General features: G+C 41.7%; 2 non-coding genes across 2 annotated transcripts; both read left to right on the top strand.

Moving 5' to 3' along the window:
• The first annotated feature begins 18,024 nt into the window (after positions 1-18,024).
• On the top strand, positions 18,025-18,097 carry trnav-uac (transfer RNA valine (anticodon UAC)). Its single transcript has one exon. It is a non-coding gene; the product is annotated as a tRNA-Val (tRNA).
• Positions 18,098-18,680: 583 nt separating this feature from the next.
• On the top strand, positions 18,681-18,753 carry trnav-uac (transfer RNA valine (anticodon UAC)). The gene has a single exon. It is a non-coding gene; the product is annotated as a tRNA-Val (tRNA).
• Positions 18,754-20,733: the final 1,980 nt, after the last annotated feature.

Here is a 20,733-nt window from a genome sequence, read left to right as displayed (position 1 = left end):
CAGTTTGGTTCATGTAATGTCAACACAGAGCACCAGTCATCTCAGGACACTCCACACACTACGTTTAAGACTTTTTATATTATGAAGAGAAACCCAACAAATTCAAACAATTCCCTTTAAGTGGGAGCTTCGGTTACAACTGAACAAATAACTCGTCACGCTTTGCGGTTCTGTCTTCAAATCACAGAATGAATCAAATGAAAAATGGTTTTAAAACTTCATTATAGTTTCTTTTCTACGACTTCACAAATGCATTAATTGTACTTTGTGTATGTAGCACATCTGACAGTGTCATATTTTATCAGCTTCACTATTCTGGGAGGGTGTAAAGACGGATGTGAATGTTACTTAAACTGGAGCCACAGGCCGATATATTGCTGTTGTTGTGATTAATTGCGGCAGCATTTATTAACACATAACATATAGTGTAGCTGACAAATTACCTCATGGTCTGGGTGCTACTTCTGATAATATATATTGTGGTTGTGCGACTAGACTCCCCCCTGGGCACGAATGGTACGGTCCAACCACAAGCACAAAACACAGAAATTTTTTGTTCTAAACTCAGACTTTTTAGCATTAACACACACACACACACACAGACACACACACACACACACACACACACACACACACAAACTTAAGAGGCAATTATCTATTGTGAAGCGAACAAAAAAATGAATGATGAAAGTTTCAGCCCCATTTTTCATTTTGATTTTGAACCTGACTTCAGCCATCAAAGCAATTAAAGTTTTTTACTTCTGTAATTTAGAAGCTCAATTCTACCTTCCATGCTATTATTATCAAGCGCTGCCACTGTCTCTCCTGCAAAGGCAGCAAAATTCACACCATTTCTGCTTTACATAATCCTGGAAAAAGGAAACAGACGCTGCGACTCTTCATCATTAACTGGTGGAAAATCACGAGTCGACACAGCGAGAGGAATCCTGGATGGATGGGTGTTTTTTTTTCGTTTTTTGGACCTGAGAGGTTATAAAGTGTTGCACAGAGCAAAGGGTTCAGGGTTTAGTTTAGAGGAATGATGTGTATGTTTGGAGGGGATCTGGAGGATGCTGCAGGAGGCAGATTAGTGTAGCAACAGAGGGATTATCAGATGATGACTCGGTATAACTCAGAAACGTCCTCGGCTGCAGTTTTGTCATGTGTCTCTGCTCACAGCTCATTTTCTTCTCAGCAAACACCCGCAGCAACCCAAACCTCGGGGTTGAAGTCTTCAAACACTGCATCATGCTTTGTATTCACGCTCGCTGTGCTCATTGTTCTGCAACACGCTCACCTGCAGCCGGTCAATAATCTCATGTGATTGGTTTCATTCTGCTTCTGCGTGGGATGCACGGTGAAGAGCGGCGAGCTCCGAGAGCGAACAGCTGCTCTGAGGATTCTGGCTTGCAGAGGTGTATTCAACAGCAGCCAGACTGCCTTTGCAAATATCCCACGTTCAGGTTTATTTGGAGCATACTGTTGCAGCACCGGCCTTGTTAAACGTCCAACAGAGCGCCGAGCGATGCCCCCACAGCTGTGCAGAGCAAATCCTCCCTGACACCAGCTGTTAAGGTGGACGGCAAAGACGGAGCTCTGGCTTTATGAAAACAGGAGACAGGCCGGTCCATGTGGCTGACTTAAATATTCTTCTCATAACTGTGGTGCAGCGACTCTTTCTGCAGCTTGTAAGTATTTCAGAGATCAAACTGCTGCTCTCCCCAGACAACTCCGAGAAGGTCGTTCGTGTAATTAGTTGCTCCTGCCTCACTCAGGAGGTTCGCTTGTTCTGAATACCAGCAAGGCTTCGCTTCACAGCCTGGTGCAAAATGTGGAAACGAGCTTTAAAGCCTCGGCACTGGCTCCTGCTTGTCATCGCATTTACCAAAGAAAAACACGGAGACGCTCCCCGTCTGCTAGCTGCATAATAAATATTGAATTACACTGTTGGTGTAATTATGAACTGCTCATCTTGTAATTATGCTCAATCATAATTACAAGAAGTCATAATAGTGAACTAATTTCTCTTTTCTTTGGTGAATGCTGTCGGTTTCTCTGGTCCAGCTGGAGAGCATCATGTTCAGGATTTCCGCAAAGCCGAGCTCAGAGTACAGGAGATTTAAAATCCTCTCAGATCCTCAAGTCGGGCTGCATCGCACGCATAAGGACAAACTTGACAGATATTCTTCTCTCTAATCTCAGACAAAAACACAAGACAAGGTTTTAAAAAAAATACCACAGAATCACCACAGTACAAGACAGCACAAAGATGATCAGGTCAGAGGGAGCACCTCATGTGACCTCGTGGGGAAACAGATGGAAACAAAATGGAGACTTTGGTGCAACAGCTTTTATACTTAAATCTCCTCTATTTTTCATTTTTTGCTCTTTATTTTGTACTTATTATGTATAGCACTGAAGGAGCTGCTCTTAATCTCATTGTACTTGTGTATAGTGACAATAAAGGCATTCTATTCTATTCTATTAAAACTAAGAAAAATACAAAAGCAGAAGGTTGAAGGACAAGTCTGGACAAATTGTTTGGCAAGATGCAGTCAAGTGGAGGTTTAATGTTTGAAGCTAATGTTAGTCTTAAGAACTGAAACAGGCTATTTTCCACTCTGTCGGAACTTGCAGGTCATTTTTAAAGTGGTTTGAACTTTTGTACACGTTCTGACAGCAGGATAATCTCTTTCTTTTGGGGGATAAAAAACGATGCTTACACCAGGGTGGGAAACTTCTGAGCAGTCCTGATAAAAAGCTGTGCAGGTTTCCATACAGGTTTGTCAAACTCGGAGAAGACAAATGTTAATTGGGTAAACTTTAAGAGGACAAGAAGCTTGTGTTGTGGAAAAGACATCCTGTCTATGAACAAATACAGGATCTCTAAAATTCACTTTATGATTGGCAATATGGTTAATCATATTTTGATCTACGACATTAGCTAGTGAAGTAATGCACAAGGTACCATGTTGTGAAGAATGAAGCTATGCATGGATGACAGTATGTGAACAGAGACTCGGCTAAAATCAACGGCTACCATGTTGTGTGTAAAAGAAACCATTAAATCCATTAGAGGCCTATAGGATCCCATTTTTTGTTTACTAAGATAACCGCAATTGTGTTTGAGAAAGATTACGTTGTTTCAACACGTAAAGTAATGCTTGTATATATGAAGATCAGGAGAAATTGGTGTAAAATGACAAAATATTACCAAAAGCTATTAAAGGGGGTTTAAATCTCGACTAAAACCCCCAATTAAGGTGTAAAAAAAAAAGTGGATTTTCAACTTAAAATCAGTGTCTGTGTTCATGAACCAGCCTCAGTTTGCTGTATTTTGCTAAATTTACAGTAAATCTAAGTTTTGCAGCTGAGTCTGGATTTTCCTCTGACAGATTTTCTGACCTATCAAAGAAGTTTTCGACAATACACCATTAAATCTGCCATTTCGATGTCCTCGTCCAGTAGCATTCCTCTGCTGTCAAACATCACCATCAACAACTATACATTCCCCATATAGACAAACAAACCTTTATTGTTTTATTTCCTACGTCCTTAAAGAACTGGAGTTTCATCCAGAAGCTACTATTTGTCGTGTTTTGGTGCAGTCAGAGTTGAGTCAAAGCCGTTGGATTCTACAAGGCAAAGGAAATAGACGAGCTAAACGGTTCAATTAAGGGCAGTTTTCGTCTCTTTCCTCTTTTGAGTTCCTGTTGAGAAAAGCTGCCCAATCTTAGCATTAATCAGCAATAGCGTCCACATTTTTACCCTTAAGTATCAAGCAAATTGGATATTTTTGGGTTGACCAGGCTGAGTCTGCAAGCAGCAATTCAGGAATTTCAGTTTGGATTTGCAAACTGCTCACATCAACACATATCCTGGAACGAACATCAACTGAGACCAAGATCCCAAACCAGATTTCTCCTTCGGGGTAGAATTTAAGTAAATCAGCCCAAAACTCCCGTCGTCTGAGCCCGACACAAGAGCAGAGATCTTGCTGTGTTTCTGGAGGACGTCTCATTCTGGCTACTCACTCAGTATCATCTACATTTATGCATTTCCCACCCGCTTCGCTCTGTGGAATCTGCAGTATGTGGTACGCAAAGGTGCGGCAGGAGAACAGCAGGAGCTTTGACTATTTTTCTTTTTTCCTGTAACTTTTCACATGTTGGGAGTCGAACCAGAAATCCAGAAATAATTGCAGCATGAAATAGAAAAAGTTTAGCAACTCGCATCAGAAGAACTTCCTTTGGGAAAAGTCCCACCTGTCACAGTCGGAACAGCAGAGTGATGCTTCTCCAAATGAAAACTGCTGAAGAATTACAGAATGAAACACGACAGAGAGCGGCTGGCTGAGAGCGCCGCGGCTGCAGCTGGAATAAAATAGAAATTGTTGGGAATCTTTTTTTGCTCTTTACAAGGGGATTTGTGGTCCTGAATATCTGAGTGGGGTCACTGCCCTGTGTCTTTTTGATAAGATGTGGACAAGGTGGCTGTGGCACCAGCACAGACAGCGAACGCTTTTTATCTGGAATTCTCACAAAGACGTGTTTCGAGTATCAAAGAGCCGTGACTCTGAAAGGTTCGTAGCTCGGAGGCTGTCTGCCTTTGTTGCATACGAGATCTTGAAGAATAGAATAAGGTTGTGATTCGCATCCTTTCCTCCACCAACTGTAGCACAAATTAAGAAGACGGACCATCTGCTTGGTGCAAGCATGATATCATGGGACTGCATATTAATCGCACGCCACTTTGCCAGTTCTATCTGAACATTTTGATCTTTTTGCATCATTTAAGATGTTAAATGGCAAAAATGTTAAAATGCAAAGAGAGGGCATGTTCATTGAGACAACATGGTGTGAAATGACGTGCAAAAAGCAAAAAATCCATAATGGGGTGCTGTCAGATGTGTCTGTTGTAATGGTGGCTCAAACTTTAATATTTTCATTACAAAACGACAAGTCCAAGTTTCACTGCTGTGAGGCTTCAGGAAGCTTCTCAAAAAGTGAAAAAATGTGAATCTTGATGCTTGATTTGTGCATCGTTTTACCGTTAAATGACACGTGAAAAGATTTTGACAAAGCGGTTAAGGTTCTGGTTAAGGGCGGTGTTGTTCATCGAGGCTACGTGGTGTGAAATGAGACACAAAAAGCATAAAATCCGTAATGATAACACACAACATGACTGGGTGTGTTGCTAACACTAGGTTGCTGGTGCAGGAATGGAGCAGATTTAATTTCTAACAACAGGAGCTGCGTAGCTGCAACTACATAATGACAGTTTACCTGTAAAGCCTTAAACATCGTCCACACGTACACAAACACAGGTGCACTGAGCTTTACAAGACCATCAACATGCCGTCTGCAGGAGCTGCAGTCTGAGCTTTGCAGAGCTTGACTTTTAAGGATTGTTTTTTGACATATTTATTGCCATTGTAGGCAATATGAACTGGAAAATATGGCAAAAAGAGAACAGAATGAGAGAACTCATGGAGTAAAGGTTCTGCTGGCTGGGACTAGAAACAGGGATTCACTGCTTGTCACGTGTTACACACACAGGTCAGTATCAGGTGACCTTTTAGCTGATTAGATAGTGGAACTCTTTTGGATAATCCACATCTAACCATCGGGTTTACTTTCTCATTCTGGCTCAACCAAATGGACCAAGTAGTCAAAATTCTTGGCAATGAAACCTCCATAAACGAAAAATTTATTGTCGAGTGTGAATCAGCCTTGTTTGTAGCTGGAGGTGTTCTGTCAACAGTTTTACAAGCATATGTTTAATAATGATGGTCTGATAGAAATTTTGGGAAACACCCCAAAAAATTATCACAGAAATAGAAAAGGATAATGTAAAAAATTCTTCTGGGCCGTATCCCAGTAAACATTGGAACATCGAATGTCTGTTGTTTGAACGACTAACCAAGACGTCCCATCTTAGTTCCAAAGTGGTTTCAAAACGAATGCAGTGCCGACTTTCAGACCTTACCTGGCTGTCCTTCCTGGATGTTCTGGCAATAAGACAAAACAATAGGCTGAGCAGAGATTAAACTCACAACACTAGCTTTACTAGCACAGCGTTCTAACCTACTGGTCTCATTCACCATTACATAGTAGACACACATGTTAAACTGGAGGGCAGAGGGACGATTGTTACGTCTATGACAGTCCAGAGGCTCACGCAAAGAAGACACGAGGATGAAGGAATGGAGTATACTTGTGGAAATACCTCGTGCCCTCACCTTTGACTTCTGGGGAGAATTGCCATCAAAGCTGAGTAGCAGAGTCACATCCAGCTCTCTTAATCCATTGACTTTTCCTAAATTTACCCAAAATACACAAAAATGGTAATATTTTAAAATGTTATACTATGTTTGTACACTGAGGCTGTTTAGGGTCAGATGTGTAAATCCATTGAGGTGGATTTTAGATCAACCATCCATCCATCCATCCATCCATCATCTATACACCGCTCACTAGGGTCATGGGGGGCTGGAGTCTATCCCAGCTGGCTTAGGGTGAAGGCAGGGGACAACCTGGACAGGTCACCAGTCTATCACAGGGCTACACTTAGAGACAGACAACCAAGCACACTCACATTCACACCTACAGACAATTTGGAATCAACAATTAACTACTGTGGGAGGAAGCTGGAGAACCCAGCACAGGGAGAACATGCAAACTCCACGCAGAAAGATCCCAGGCGTTGTAACCGATATGCGAACCGGGGATCTTTCAGCTGCGAGGCAACGGTGCTAACCACCAAACCACCGTGCATCCCCAGCAGTCTGAATACAAAATACTGGCGACTTTTAACTGGTTGTCAGTTTTGCTCAAAACAAGTTCCATTGACCAGTTCCCCAAGAAGCTCCATTTAAACCTTCTTAACGCTTCAGACAAGGATTCTGCATCTTTTCTCCACGAGCAATGTGAAGGTTGTACACCTCATCTGCTTCTTTTTTCTCGTTTCATCAGTGTAGAACCCGGCGTACGAGCGTTTTATTAATTGCTCCCATCGGATTTCTAACCATTACTGCAATTTGCATGTCCACTCCCAGACACTCTGTAGCAGTAAGATGGACGATACCTCCAGCAATGTTTGTCTTCTCCTGTCCCTCAGGGAAAATGTTGTATTAATGCGTCGTATTAATAAAGAGTTATGGTGATAAAGCAGCACAATTACAATTAGATTGATTAGAGTTAGTTATTCTGGGGCAGCAAGTTTACATTTCAAACATTTCTCAATAGTTTCTTCTTTAATATGTGCATGAAGAAGGGTTATCTTTGAAGGAAAGCGTACTTTTACTGGAAAAAAGGAAGCAGATGTCACCCAGATTTGTATATCATCTGTTGTCTATCAACGATTTGCACATTCGACTCTTTGTCTTTGATTCAAGAGATTTTATTTGTCACATCCTTGTGCTGTACAGGTAAGACGTGACGAAGAAAAATCCTTTAAAAATAGTAGAAAGTCATTAATAATGTGGAGCAACAACTTGTCTGTAACAACTGGGAAATCTGTGCAAATGCCAGATTTTTCTTGATTTGCTTTTGTATCGTTTTTTTTTTTAAAAAAGTAATCTTCTTTTCAGCTTTATTTGTTGACTCCATCCTTTGGGTTGCAGTAAATCCCGGGGTCTCTTTTTTAAGTTAATGCAAGATTTGTGTCAGATCCCGCGAGATCCCAAAGCAATCCTCTACCTCAGCGCTATAACCACGGCAGCGCTGTCCTGCATGGACGCCATGTTTTCATTAGTAGGCAGCTTATATCACCTTCTAGAGGACTGAGATCCAGTGAGTAAAGGCATCGGGGTCATTCCGCCTCAACTCTCCAAATGCCCCACCATCTTCACTTTGGCAGATTTTTATTTTTTCTTAAGTGTATTGATTGAGGCGTCCATGTGCAAAGTCTGGGCTCACAGCTAACATTAGTTTTTGAGTTAAAAATTCTTCAAGAAGGTGGAGTCATGTTGATTTTGCATCGTTTTCTTCGCACCAATCTGTGGATCGATGTTTGAAGTGCCATAACTTCAGAAATAATGAAGCTAGAGTCTTGAAATTTTGCAGACTCATTGATGTCTACACGTGGTCTTCAATGGTGCAACCCTGCTTTGGTAGAACAATACAAACCAGTTATATGATGGTGCACATTTGATCAAAAAACATCAAGGTTTCTGTCAACTCAGATATTTCACCAACCATAAAACCTTTATTTCTTACCCTAAGAGGCTGATTTTTTTTTCCTTCCTGTGATCGGCACTAATAGGAGCTTTAAATGTAGAGTTTGTTGCCAGTCAAAGGCAAACTTTATGAGAAGATAAAATGTTTTTGACGTTTATGGCCAATATTAGGACAATCATTGAGCAGGTATGATGGTGAAACTGCTCCAATAGTGTCCCAACTGGAAGAGTTATATGATATTGTTGGGCTATAATGGGGAAAAAAATGGTTTTGCAACTCATAGTGCTTCAAATAATTTCATGAAAAGCGCTACTTTTTGAGTGAACTTTTTTACAAATCTGAAATGAGGTTGAATGACCCATTGATATGTTTAGGGTTTACACTGGTGTCATTGTTTGGACCATTTTTGAAGCTTTCGAGTGTTTTACTTTGTGTTTACTGGAGACTGTCAAGGTACAAATGGTCAGTAATCTAAAGGTTTATTGCTAGCTTGAGCTACGAACACAAACAACTGGCGTCAATAGTAAAAATACATACAGTGAAGAAGTCTCTGTAAATTTTTCTCCATTTTTTGTCACAATAACAGTTTGAATCCATCCGAGTGCTGCAAATCAAATCACATTTGTAAATCAAAGTTGCCTCCAGCTGCAATCTGCAAGCTCAAAACTTTTCATAGCCACTTTCCTTTGGGTGGAGCATTCCTTTACTCCTCAGCAGAGCCTGAGCTGCGCTGTGCGTATGGTATTCTTTTTTTTATACATCTCATAACTCCTGGTTTCTTTGTTTGCTCTCACAACATCCAGCGCTGCCGTCAGCCTTCAATAAAAGAGGCCAGAAGCAGCTGGATGCAGGCGCACAAACACACACACACAAACACACACACACACACACACACACACACACAGATGCTGTACATAACACAAGCATATGGTCCTCACAAATGTGTAATCTGCACACACACTGAGCCGGAGGATCAATCTGTAGCCTGCAGCAGCCGTGTGCTACACCGATGTGGATTAAGATACTGAATCTGCAGACAAAAAGGAGTCGACCTGCTCTGTGTGCCGAAACACCCATCTACAGAGGAGAGAGAGATCTCATCACCTCAGCTTCATTCACAGCCTCTCCGGTGTCTCCATGATTACAGATAAATAAACCATAGGGCGCTCCGTCCACGCTGCAGCCCACTGAGGCAAGATGTTACCAACAAGACAAAGCAAGTGTGGCTCAGCGGAGCAGATAAAAAGATGCAGGTTGTTCCCTGTGCTCTCTGCCTCCTCACTCCGTCCGGCTTTCACACATGATATTAACACTCTGAATACATTACAGATTCCTCCCCGTTGAGGTATCGCTGTTTCTGGAGATCAGTGCAGATAAATAATGCATGCTGCTCAGACGCGGCACGACTGCTCAATGCACACAGACACTATAGCGCTTTTTTTTCCTTCTCCAACCAGCACTCGCACAGCATGCAACACTTAAGGCAAGCGTCCATCAATATTCCAGCAACACTTAAAACGCCGGTTAGTGCTGAGAGTTGGTGCAGGAGATGACACCTCTGCACTTATAACAAGAAGGAGGGGGGACAACACACACTGTTTCTGTTGCATCCGTCCCCTCAGGACACAACAAAACACCTCAGGGATGCTCCGGCGTTTGAGTCGCATGCCTGCACGCTCCCTAACTTGGGCGGCAAGTTCGCCCGGCTGTTTCCGAAAAGGGTTAAAAAAAAAACCACCACAGAAGAAGAAGAAGACGAAGAAGAGGAGGCGACTCACCTGGATGTACGTGGATGAAATCTTGTGTCCTGGATGTGTGTGAAGCGCAGAGCTGAAACTTCAGTCTCACCAGCGCTGTTGGATCCCCTCCTTCTTTACTCTCTCTCTCTCTCTCTCTTGCTCTCTACAAGCCCTCCCCTTCCTCTCTCCCTCCCTCACCCACCCTCCTTGCTCTTTTTTCCCATCACTCACTGTTTTTCCTCCTTTTTTTTTTTTCCTCCCTTCAGTGTCTTCCTTCAACCTGCTGCTGATGTTGTCTTTGAAGCTGCATTAGACAACACACACACACACACACACACACACACACACAATATACTAGTGTGTGTGTGTGTGTGTGTGTGTGTGTGTGTTATGGAGGCTGAGATCTGATAAAGGAGGTTGTGGAGGTGCAATGCGTAACACTGCAGTGGATCAGATATGATGCTCTGGTAACCTACATCTTACTATGTGTGTGTGTGTGTGTCCACCTGTGTTTGCCAGTGTGTGTGTGTGTGTGTGTTTACAGATAAATTGGATGGGAGGAGCAGTCGTGCTATAACAACCGTTGGGCTTCGCTATGTGGCGACAGCGCTGCCAACTTCCTCCCTCCTGCTCATTGTTGGGAGTCATTATCTCACCTCCGGGAGGGTGAGGCGGCTGCGATGGCTCGGGGGTGGGGGGGGAGGAAGGGGAGACGGGAGAATACATGTAATGCTCTCAAATTGAAATTCATCCTACCCCTTCTCCCTTTATAATCTCATTCAAATTCCACAGTCTGTTGCTCACTCGTATTTAAATGAGCACTTGACTAAATCCCTCCTGTGCTTTTGCTTATCTTGGCCGGCGTTTGGCAGGCTGCCGCGCTCTGTTGCTTCCTGGACGCTCCTCGGCAAACTGGCGCTCTTTGTGCCTCGGCCAGCGCACAGATCTAGAACTAAAAGAGCGGGCAGCAGCAGCAGCAGCAGCAGCAGCAGTAGTGGCGATGAGGCTAAACTGATCTAATGTGGGACTGGCAGCTCAGAGCGGGAACGTAATGAGGTGTGAAGCCAGCGAAGCTCCGGACGACGTCGTTAGAGGCTGTGTTTACATGTTTCGCTTGTAAAAGTTCACAGAAAAAAAGTAAAAAAAAAACATACCCAGAAAAACAGCGGCGATACCGCAAAACATCCAAATTAATAATCTTCACTGTAAACATGCTTTTGCTCACGAAGAACTGGTGTCAGATTTGTGCCTCTTAGCCTTACTAGAATGAGTAAAATCTACATTTTTAATATTATTATTACTGAGCTACAAAGGCTAATACGTTGTTTTAATATGAACCTTTATACTCCTATTGGCGGTGATTTCTACTACAGCCTACTACGTGTTTCTCTTGTAACAGTTCAGGCAGAAAAGCAAAATAAATAAATACATAAATAGTGGAAATCACAAACCTTAACCTCTGTGCTCGTGCACGTTGCCTTCAGAAACGCCTCGAAATCACCATATAGGGCAACAACACGCCTCTTTATAAAGCAAGTGAAGATTTATTTTTTCCTCACCTGTCGTCATCATCGTGGCAAAAAGAGAAACTTTTCGGAAAGTGAAATCGAGGAACTTGTCAGCGAAGTTGAAGCAAACCATGAAATATTGTTTGGTGTGTGAAATGTTGGGATGAGCAGCGAAAGAAAAAAAAATGCTGCATAGGACGAGATAACCACTGTAGTTATTCCTGTTGGTCAGAGGACAGATCGTCAGCAACGTTTTTATAAAGTGGTTTGACGTTAAGCTTAGTGCCAAAAAAACGCATCACAGCTTGTAAAAGAGAAATGATGCAACTGGAGGAGGACGAATTAATACCGAACGTTCACCCAGTGGATAACCCTGATCACTACAGATGAGATGTTTTAACAACCAAACTAAGTCCAGCTGAAACATCTCACACTCTGTAACACTCACCAATAAGCCAGCCATCTTCAGCAGCTCCTGCTTGGAGACCCACTGTTCTGCTCAATGAATGAGTCGTGTGTTCCTCCAGGCCACCAGGCAACAACATTGGATAGCCACAAATGTGCATCGCAAATTATCAGTACGTTGACTGAATGAAACCTTTTTCTATTTACAAAATGAAATTCATTAGTGATGCTGCTTTGGGTGCTGTCTGTGGCTCCACTTATGTTTGGGAATCCAGCGATGGCCTGAGGTCCCTGTTTGATTTAGTGATGGCTGTGAGGTATCTGGATGTAGGCTGGGACCAGGGGAGTTATGGCATCCAACACTGCGGGCTTGATCCTGCTCAGTGGTGGCTGGAAATGCTGCATGTGTCTCTAGCCTCATGCTAGAATGTGCCGGTGGTCAAAATCCCCGAATGCTTTCTATTTGTAGTGTCACTATTCTACCGCTAGATTACGTGCGTACGCAGAGGTGTGCGTATATTTACGCACATTTCTAAGTATAAGTACAAGTTGATAAGTTCCATACTTTGCCAGTGAATGTTCGTACGCACTGATGATAAATGAGGCCAGTGGTGTTAAATTTGTGCATCTCAGCTTTAGTAGAATGACTAAAATCTGTATTTTTAAAAATAATGTAATATATGATGTTTGTCTGATTTTGTCCACTATGCTACAAACGCTCATTGACCATAAATTATTACACGATGGATCCATTTTTCAATTTCTTCTATGCGTATGTGCAATAAATATTAATCATATGACCTTTTTTTTTTCTTTCTTTTCTGACCTCATTTTGTTCATTATAAGGTCAAGTGATACGTGCTGTGGCTTATTTCTTTTCTTACCAGCCTGAGCTATCTAGATTTTCCATCATTTGATGTGAAAATACTTTTAATATTAGCCTTAAAAACAGTATTTCGTATTATGAAAGTGTAACGTTTTTACATGTATCTCGCCATAAAATGCTGCTAGTAGAAATATCTTTACATACTTGTGTAGAGGAGATTGTATGGAATCTGGTAAAATCAGAATCCTGATGGTGCGACACTCTATGATTTAGAAACCGGGAAGAATATGTACTTAGTGCCTCATTGAAATACATGTATTTTTACCCCTTGATCAGTGTGAACAGTCTTCACATACAGCGGCCTATATTCAGAGGTGCCAAACCAGATAAATATTACATGTAATTATCATATCTCTCTAAATTAACACATCTACATATCAACATATCCCTGCTGTGATGAATAATGTGTGTAGACATGGACACACAGCTGCTGGATTCAATCTGACGGAAATTCAAACTTTTTTTTTCTCACCAACAGTCGGTTGCATCGACAAACAACTGGAAAGGTGAAGAGTTTCTTTACGTATGTGCTGTATTTCACTGCAAATAATATTTCCAGAGCAATCCAACCGAGAAGAAAGGATGTGAATTTGGACGCAAATCGCATCTGTCGGGCTGTTTGGGGTCAAAAATGTCAAGAAAACGAAATAAAGCTTAACAAAAATACAGCTGGTGTCCAGTCGCAATGGCAGATTGAATAATAATTATCACAGTTATGAATAAATAAAAGATCATCTAAGCTCCAGATCTAATTGTTTGAGAGTTCGTGTGGACTGAAAAACCCTGGGAGCATATTTTCTGCATATTGAGCACATTGCAGTAAACAGTATGTAGGATTCAGGAGAAATGCAGCGTTTAGTGCTTAAACCTTTAAATTCACAAAACGGAGCGTGAGTGTGTTTGACTAACGAGTTTGGTGACAGGTGTTTTGACACCGTCAGTCCGTCACGTGTTTGTGTTGTAGTTGTTCCTAAATTAGAGCAGCGGATTCTCTTCATCTGCTGCGATTTAATGGTTTCAGCTGCCTGTCTCAGACTCTTCAGAGGAGTTCTGGATCTTTTAGCGAAGCTCACATCAAAGCCTTTGTGTTTGGAGTCAGACTCTGTTTGGAGGAAAAACGAGACGATGACGGTGGAAATTAGTGCAATCTGGGGCTCGAAAAGACTGACTGTAATCGACAGGAATTACAAAAAAAAAAGTACGAAATTAAAAGAAGAATAAATGACGTTAATGGGACCAAGATGTCCGACCGAATAATGAGATAAAACGAAAGATTTCAGGAGAATTTCAGGTGGGAGATTTACTGATGCTTAATTAATGACATCGTTTTCTCACATCTTCTTGAAAATATTTACATAAATATCTTATTTTTTAGCCCAAACTTCAAAAACATTGCTGACAACTTGTTTAGCAATTCATTTGAAATAGAGTGCACTGTAGAAATGAACATTTTTGGCCGTTTTTAGCTGTACTTTGTTGAACAGTTTACTTTTATTTTACAGACTTTCCCTGTTCTATCAAATTAAACAGTCAAAACTAACAAAAATCAGTATTATTACAAATCACAAATAGTTCTTTTAAAACTCTACAACTGTCTTTGTGCAACTTTTTTCTGTATATACTGAAATTCTTCATTTTGTTTTTCTGTTATTTTGCCTCGTTTTGTTGAAATAAGAATAAATCTAATAAAATCACCAAATACGTGGGATCATTTTACTCTTAAGCTATGAGCTCATGCAACCACTACATTTATTATACAGAACATAATTAGACTGATATATATTTCATTATATTTTAAATTGTCACCTGGTGGCTGAGTTTTCTTTTGTCTTTTGCACAAATAAAGACATTTTCACCATAAACTGAGACAGAAAAGGTTCAATTTGTGCCTAAAAATTCACCAGAATGCAGGAAATGACGTGTCTGATGCTCAGAATTTGTCGTTTTGGATTAATTCAGCTATAAATATGCAAACCAGAAACTGATTATGAAGAAGAATATTGCTGCAGAAAGCCGATCGCTGTGAGTGGACTGCATCGGTTTTCTTAGGTTTGTTATATATGAAGCCCTGAATCTGTGTTTCATCCTCGAATTGCTGCATTTTGCCTTCTAGCATATAAGAAAGCAGCACACTGAGATGTTAAAAACTAGATTTTAATTGAAAGGAGGCACTAAAGAGTTGAGACTTTCTACATTGTTTTTGTTGTTCAAGGTTGAACTTCTGCAGTGGTTTTGAGAATTAGCACAACAAAACATTTAAATCTCCATCAACCAAATCCCAGCAGCAGTCGATGTCTTTGGATAAAAACCTGCCCAAAGACTTTAAAGGTTGTTTCCTGACCTCCTCATGTGTGAGTCTATCTCATTTTCTTGCCACATCATCCTTCCTGCTGAGGGTTTTTTTTTATTTATTTTTTTTCAAACTCTGCACTTTGCTGTTGTTAAATGAATAATTAGAAAGTGGAGCAGGAGCTGGATCATCCTCCGTTTCCCCCTCACGGGTGGCTATTTCTGGGCTCTTTATTCTGCCATCTGCCACCTTCAGCAGGTGTTCCTCATCCTGCACCATGAGACCAGCTCACAGGACCGACTCGGCTAATGACCCGCCCCAGCTATCGGTTAATGATGGGAGAAGATGGCAAATTGGTCCCAGTGTCCCCCTCGTTTTCTCTTTCTCCCCCTCCTCTTTGCCACTCTGTGTCCAGCTTCACGTCGTTTTCGGCTTTTTCCTCGTGGCCGTCAATCCCTCCGTCCACCTGGGATCAGCCAATTAACCTATAGCCGAGTGTAAATGTGCCAACCAGAGACATGAGCAGCACCAGTGGCTCTCTGTCTGCTCGTGTGGGAACGAGAGAGCTCGTGTTTCTGTTGCTCTCGGTGACTGAATGTCAGAGTTGTCTTCGCTGGCATTAATTAGTGAGAAAAGCATCTGCTGTAAATGCAGCCGATAGTCCAAAAAAAAAAAAAAAAACCCTTTAAATTTGTATTTTAAGAGATGACATTTCAAAGGGTGCAGGATGTGGCAGCTGTGTAGATATTTCATCACAAACACAAACAGCCGAGCAGGATTTTTTTATTTTCCCAGTGTTAAAATTAAGACTTGTCTTCAGATAGAAGGTGACGCGGCGCGTAGGCAGCTCTGGGCAACATTGTTAATAACAAAGCGCCGTCTCATCTGTGGAAATAGAGATGCAGCGATAAGCCTGCACTGGCATCTTCATCCTGCCTGACATTATGTTTTATTACTGCTCTGTGCCACCCAGAAAAGACAGATGGATGGATGGAGGGGGAGATGGATGGATGCATGTATGAGGAGATGAGCAGATCTGGGGGGGAGGTGCTCTGGGAGAAAGAAAGATGGTTGAAAAAAGGGAATCCTTGAGAAAAAATGCTGGAAAAGGAAAGCCAACACTTCTCTCCATCTGATTCCTGTTTTCAAAGACCAGTGTCACTGAAGGCTGGTGCAGGGACGATACAAGAAAGTCAATAAATTAAAGCTGAAGCCAAAGACGACTACGGAACAACCCTGGAACTGGTTCTGTCAGTCTTTCTGTTTGCGTTGTGTTGTTGAATCCAACAGCTTCGACCACAGCGTTGATTCAGAGTGCAATTTAAATAACTCATTAGATCAGCCACAAACAGCATTACAGTGAGGAGCTCAGCTAAGGTCTTTAAAAAAACAACTCATTAACTTAAACTAGTCAAAAGCGTCAGTTGGAGCAGCTAGAGCTATCAAAGGTATTTGCGCAAACAACTGTCAGCATAAAGCCCTTGGTACAGCTGTGTCACCAGCATGATCAGGAAGAAAACGTAAACATCACCTGCTGCCCAGAGAGACTATCTGTCAGGATGTCAAGAACCAACCAAGAAACCTTCCCCCAAGCATGGTGGTGGCAGTATTATGCTGTGGGGCTGTTTTGGAGCCAGTGGAACTGGTGCTTTAAGCAAATTGAATAATAAAACCAAGGTTATGTTTGCATTCTTCAGGAACACCTAAAACGCACCATAGCAACAAGAAATAGTAGTTACTGGACACAACTCCAGTTCTATTCAAGTAAGAGAACAATGGAGGTTTGTTTTGTTAGTCTACATGGTGAATGTTGGGTTGGTGTGAGCCTTGTTAGAGAGAAGACACCTACCTGATGAGGAGATTGCAGAAAAATGGTACTTGTTGTGCTCTCTAAGTTAAACCAATCAGACCAAACAATAGTTTTTTAGGATCTAATCTGGTTCACTGACTGTAGGATGCAGGTTTAAGTCTTCTATCGGTCACCCCTGTCAGCGAACTTTCTTCTCTATTTCCACTATCTACGGTGAATCCATTTCATTACAGGAAACAACAACAGCTACCTGGTCGTGGGTTTTGTTGTTATTTCCTGTTTTGTTTTGACATCCCCTGACCTAGCTTGTTGTTTTCTTTCCTCCCTTGGTCTCAGTTTCCATCCTTTTTTGATTACCTCCATTAGTTTCGCCTCTATCTTATCAGTCACAATGTGTCTTCTTTCCCCAATTAGTTTTTTGTGAATAAAAAGTCTTGTGTTGTGCCACTTTGTCCTGTTTGCCCCCCTCATGTTGACCTGTTTGATTCTTCTCGTCTGTTACTGGTTTTTGTCTTGCATTTTTATATTTTTTGTATTTTCTCATCATTTCTTACTTTTGATATTAACTTGGTCTTTCAGTTTGGATTTCTCTTGGACTTCAAGCCATCTTTTGTTAGTTCTTCTGCCATCCTGTTTGCTCCCCACCTTTGTAAGTAGCTTTTGTTTGATTAAAATTTGCTTTTGCCACAACCTGCCAGCCATGTTTGTGTCTGCACTTCCTCCTCCGTCCTCACCCGAACACTCCATGACAATGCGCCTATGATTTGGATCATGCATTTTGGCAGCCCTGCCAGGTTTTTTTTTTTTTTCCAGTGAATTATCCATTTTAACCACTCATTTTGCCTTCCTGCCTGCAACAGTTCAACCTTCACTATTTTGAAGGAACACTGAAGCTTAGCGCCGCCCACAACAACTGATATTGGTTTAAAGAAATACCAATAAACCAAACTGTTTTTTCTCCCCTATACCAGAACGATAACTCAGGGTGTAGTCAGACCTTTCTGCTTAGCATGACGAGGGACAATCAGATGTACGCACCATGTAGTAGGTTATTTTTTCCCCCACCAAAAACAAACCCTAAAGGAAGCTCTCTAGTGGCTGTCCTTGTGGTCAGAACACGTACAAATGTCAGAGTTAGTATAAAAAAAAAAAAGTTTTTTATTGATACTGCAGCTACTGTTTACTGTGCAGAATTTGCCATTCAGAGGTTCCATAGTGTAGTGGTCATCACGTCTGCTTTACACGCAGAAGGTCCTGGGTTCAATCCCCAGTGGAACCATTCTTATAGGGTGATGGTGGTTCAGTGTTTAAGGCTTTGGGGGTTCAAGCACCACCTTCACCAAACTTCCAGTGTTGGCCCTTGAGCAAGGCCTGTATCCCTACCAGCTCCAGGGATGCTGTACTTTGGTCAACCTTGCATTCTGATCCTAGCTTTCTAACAAGACGGGCCATGTCAAAAGTACATTTCTGTTGTATTTTGTGCAATAATGGTAAAGCTAATCTTAACTACGAGCTTCAAGTCTCTGCCAGGGTGTTTCCCATAGAGGTGGTCACATCCCTAGACAAGTAAATAGTTTAACGTTGCCTCCTTTGCCAACACGACTGACTTCTGCAAAACTGGATGAGCTGATTAATGATCTATGCTGGGATGTTTGACGCTGATTGTTGGGGTTTTTTTTGTTGTTGTTAAATGCAGGGAGAATGTTAAAGATTCATTGATATGTAAAGCTATCAATTCTGACATGTTCAAATGTTCATGAGTTAGTGAGTGTGGACGTGAAATACAGCATGTGAGTACAGCCTTATGGAATATCATTTCAGTGTTAAATGTTCCTAAATAGTTTCGGACATGTGGAACAAGAGGTTCCATAGTGTAATGGTCATCACGTCTGCTTTACACGCAGAAGGTCCTGGGTTCGATCCCCAGTGGAACCATTCTTATAGGGTGATGGTGTTTAAGGCTTTGGAGGTTCAAGCACCAGCAATACCCAACTTCCAGTGTTGGCCCTTGAGCAAGGCCTGTATCCCTACCAGCTCCAGGGATGCTGTACTGTGGTCAACCTTGCATTCTGATCCAAGCTTTCTAACAAGACGGGCCATGTCAAAAGTATATGTCTGTTGTACTCTGTACAATAATGGTAAAGCTAATCTTAGCTACGAGCTTCAAGTCTCTGCCAGGGTGCTTCCCATAGAGGTGGTCACATCCCTAGATGAGTAAACAGTTAAACGTTGCCTCCCTTGCTAGTCGGTGCTAGACCGTTACTGTATAATTCCGTTTAACTGTTGTGTATACATTGTCATTGTTGATAGCTGAGAGAAGACAAAAGATTTCCATTAAATTGAACAACTTTAGCTTATTTATCAAATTAAAGAGCTAATAATTTTATCGTTAACATAATAATAAAAGACAGATAAGAATAAATAAGGACATTGCCTTGATACACATTTAAAAAACAGGTAACTGAAGGGGTGACGAAAGTGACGCCACAACATCACACTGAGATTAAAATTCTGAGTGGCTGGTCTGGACCAGGTTTCACTGGAAGTATGCTGCCTTCACCCTAACACCCCAACACTGCTACCAGGACTGTGTTGTTTACATGGAGGTGGTGGGTATTTCTAGACCATGAAGGCCATCTTGCAAACACTGGTCCCTGCCAACTTCCACCAGAGGAGGTCTGCAGGGATGTAAAGAGGTGATCAGAGACCAGTGGGAAACCTTCACAGAAGCCATGGGGGGGAATGATGGAGGCTGAAGAGGCTTCATTAATAAGGAATATGAAAGGCTGTTATTGGCAAGGGAGGGAACACGCTTGAGTTTTCATGCAACTTTGCATTTTCACTATATGCTTTCATGATGTTTTGCATCTGATGCCGTTCAGTGCTCTATTGAAGATTCTAGTTATTGGTACATTACACTGGTACATTTTGCTGTTTGCATTTTACTATTGAGAGTCTACGCGAAGAGGGCAAATATCTTTATCAAGTCCAAAAAAAACCAGAACTAAAATGCATCACTTGAAAATTATATTTCAATGACGTATCAACAGAATTTCTAAAAGTTCAAGTAGAGTCCAACAGCCAGCAGGCGAACAAATTCTCAGTCGCAGCTGGAAATCAAAGATCGTTTTTTCGGGAAACAACCAAACGCTTCAACCTAATTTTACCTTTTTAACAATAACAAAATTGTAAAGGGTTCGTAAACTTTCAAGCGTCACCTCTGCAGAAAAGCGTGCACGTGTGAACGTAAGCCGTCGAGTCAAATGATTGAGTATTCCTCTCCGGCAGTGATGTAACAGTCTAGTTTCATTAAAGGGGCCCTGATTTCCCTCTGGTTAATTATTCATCACAGCGATCCACGAGCGCTCACAGTCTTTGGGCTCCGCGGAGGAAAGTCGTGCCTTCCGCTTTCCTGAATATTTCAAATATTTGAATATGCTGAAGTTAGACTGAGTTGCTTTTGATTTGCTGTGGTGTTTTGTTGCATTTAATTTTTGATTATCTATCAATCTGGAAGATCTTTAATATCTTAAATTGCTTCTCTTTTTTTTTTTTAAAACAATCTTGGATTCATATCATCTATTTGATTTCCTAATTTCCAAAACACAGATGGCAGCCAGGTGTGAGTAATACCCCACGCAGCCCTTTGGTGCTGTGTTTGCATATTAACCAGTGGCCTTCCTGCAGCCGGCCATAAATCATCATCTGTCTCATATTTACATCCCAGAAAACTCAATTAAGAAAAGATCAAGTCTTGTGATTAGCCTGCTGCCGACTAACACGCTGCAGAAAAGCGATTCAGGTGCTTGGTTTACCTTCCGCGGCAGAATGTGCTGCAGGAAAATGAATTTCGCAGGTTCTTGAGGTTATTATTAACATCAAGGGCTTCGGAGAGCATTGCTTCAGGTTGCAGGG

Source organism: Stegastes partitus, unplaced genomic scaffold, assembly GCF_000690725.1.
Source record: "Stegastes partitus isolate 25-593 unplaced genomic scaffold, Stegastes_partitus-1.0.2 Scaffold1209, whole genome shotgun sequence".
In the NCBI taxonomy this organism is placed as follows: domain Eukaryota; kingdom Metazoa; phylum Chordata; class Actinopteri; family Pomacentridae; genus Stegastes; species Stegastes partitus.
The sequence above is the reverse complement of the archived record's forward strand: the minus strand, read 5'-3'. Positions and strand labels throughout refer to the sequence as shown.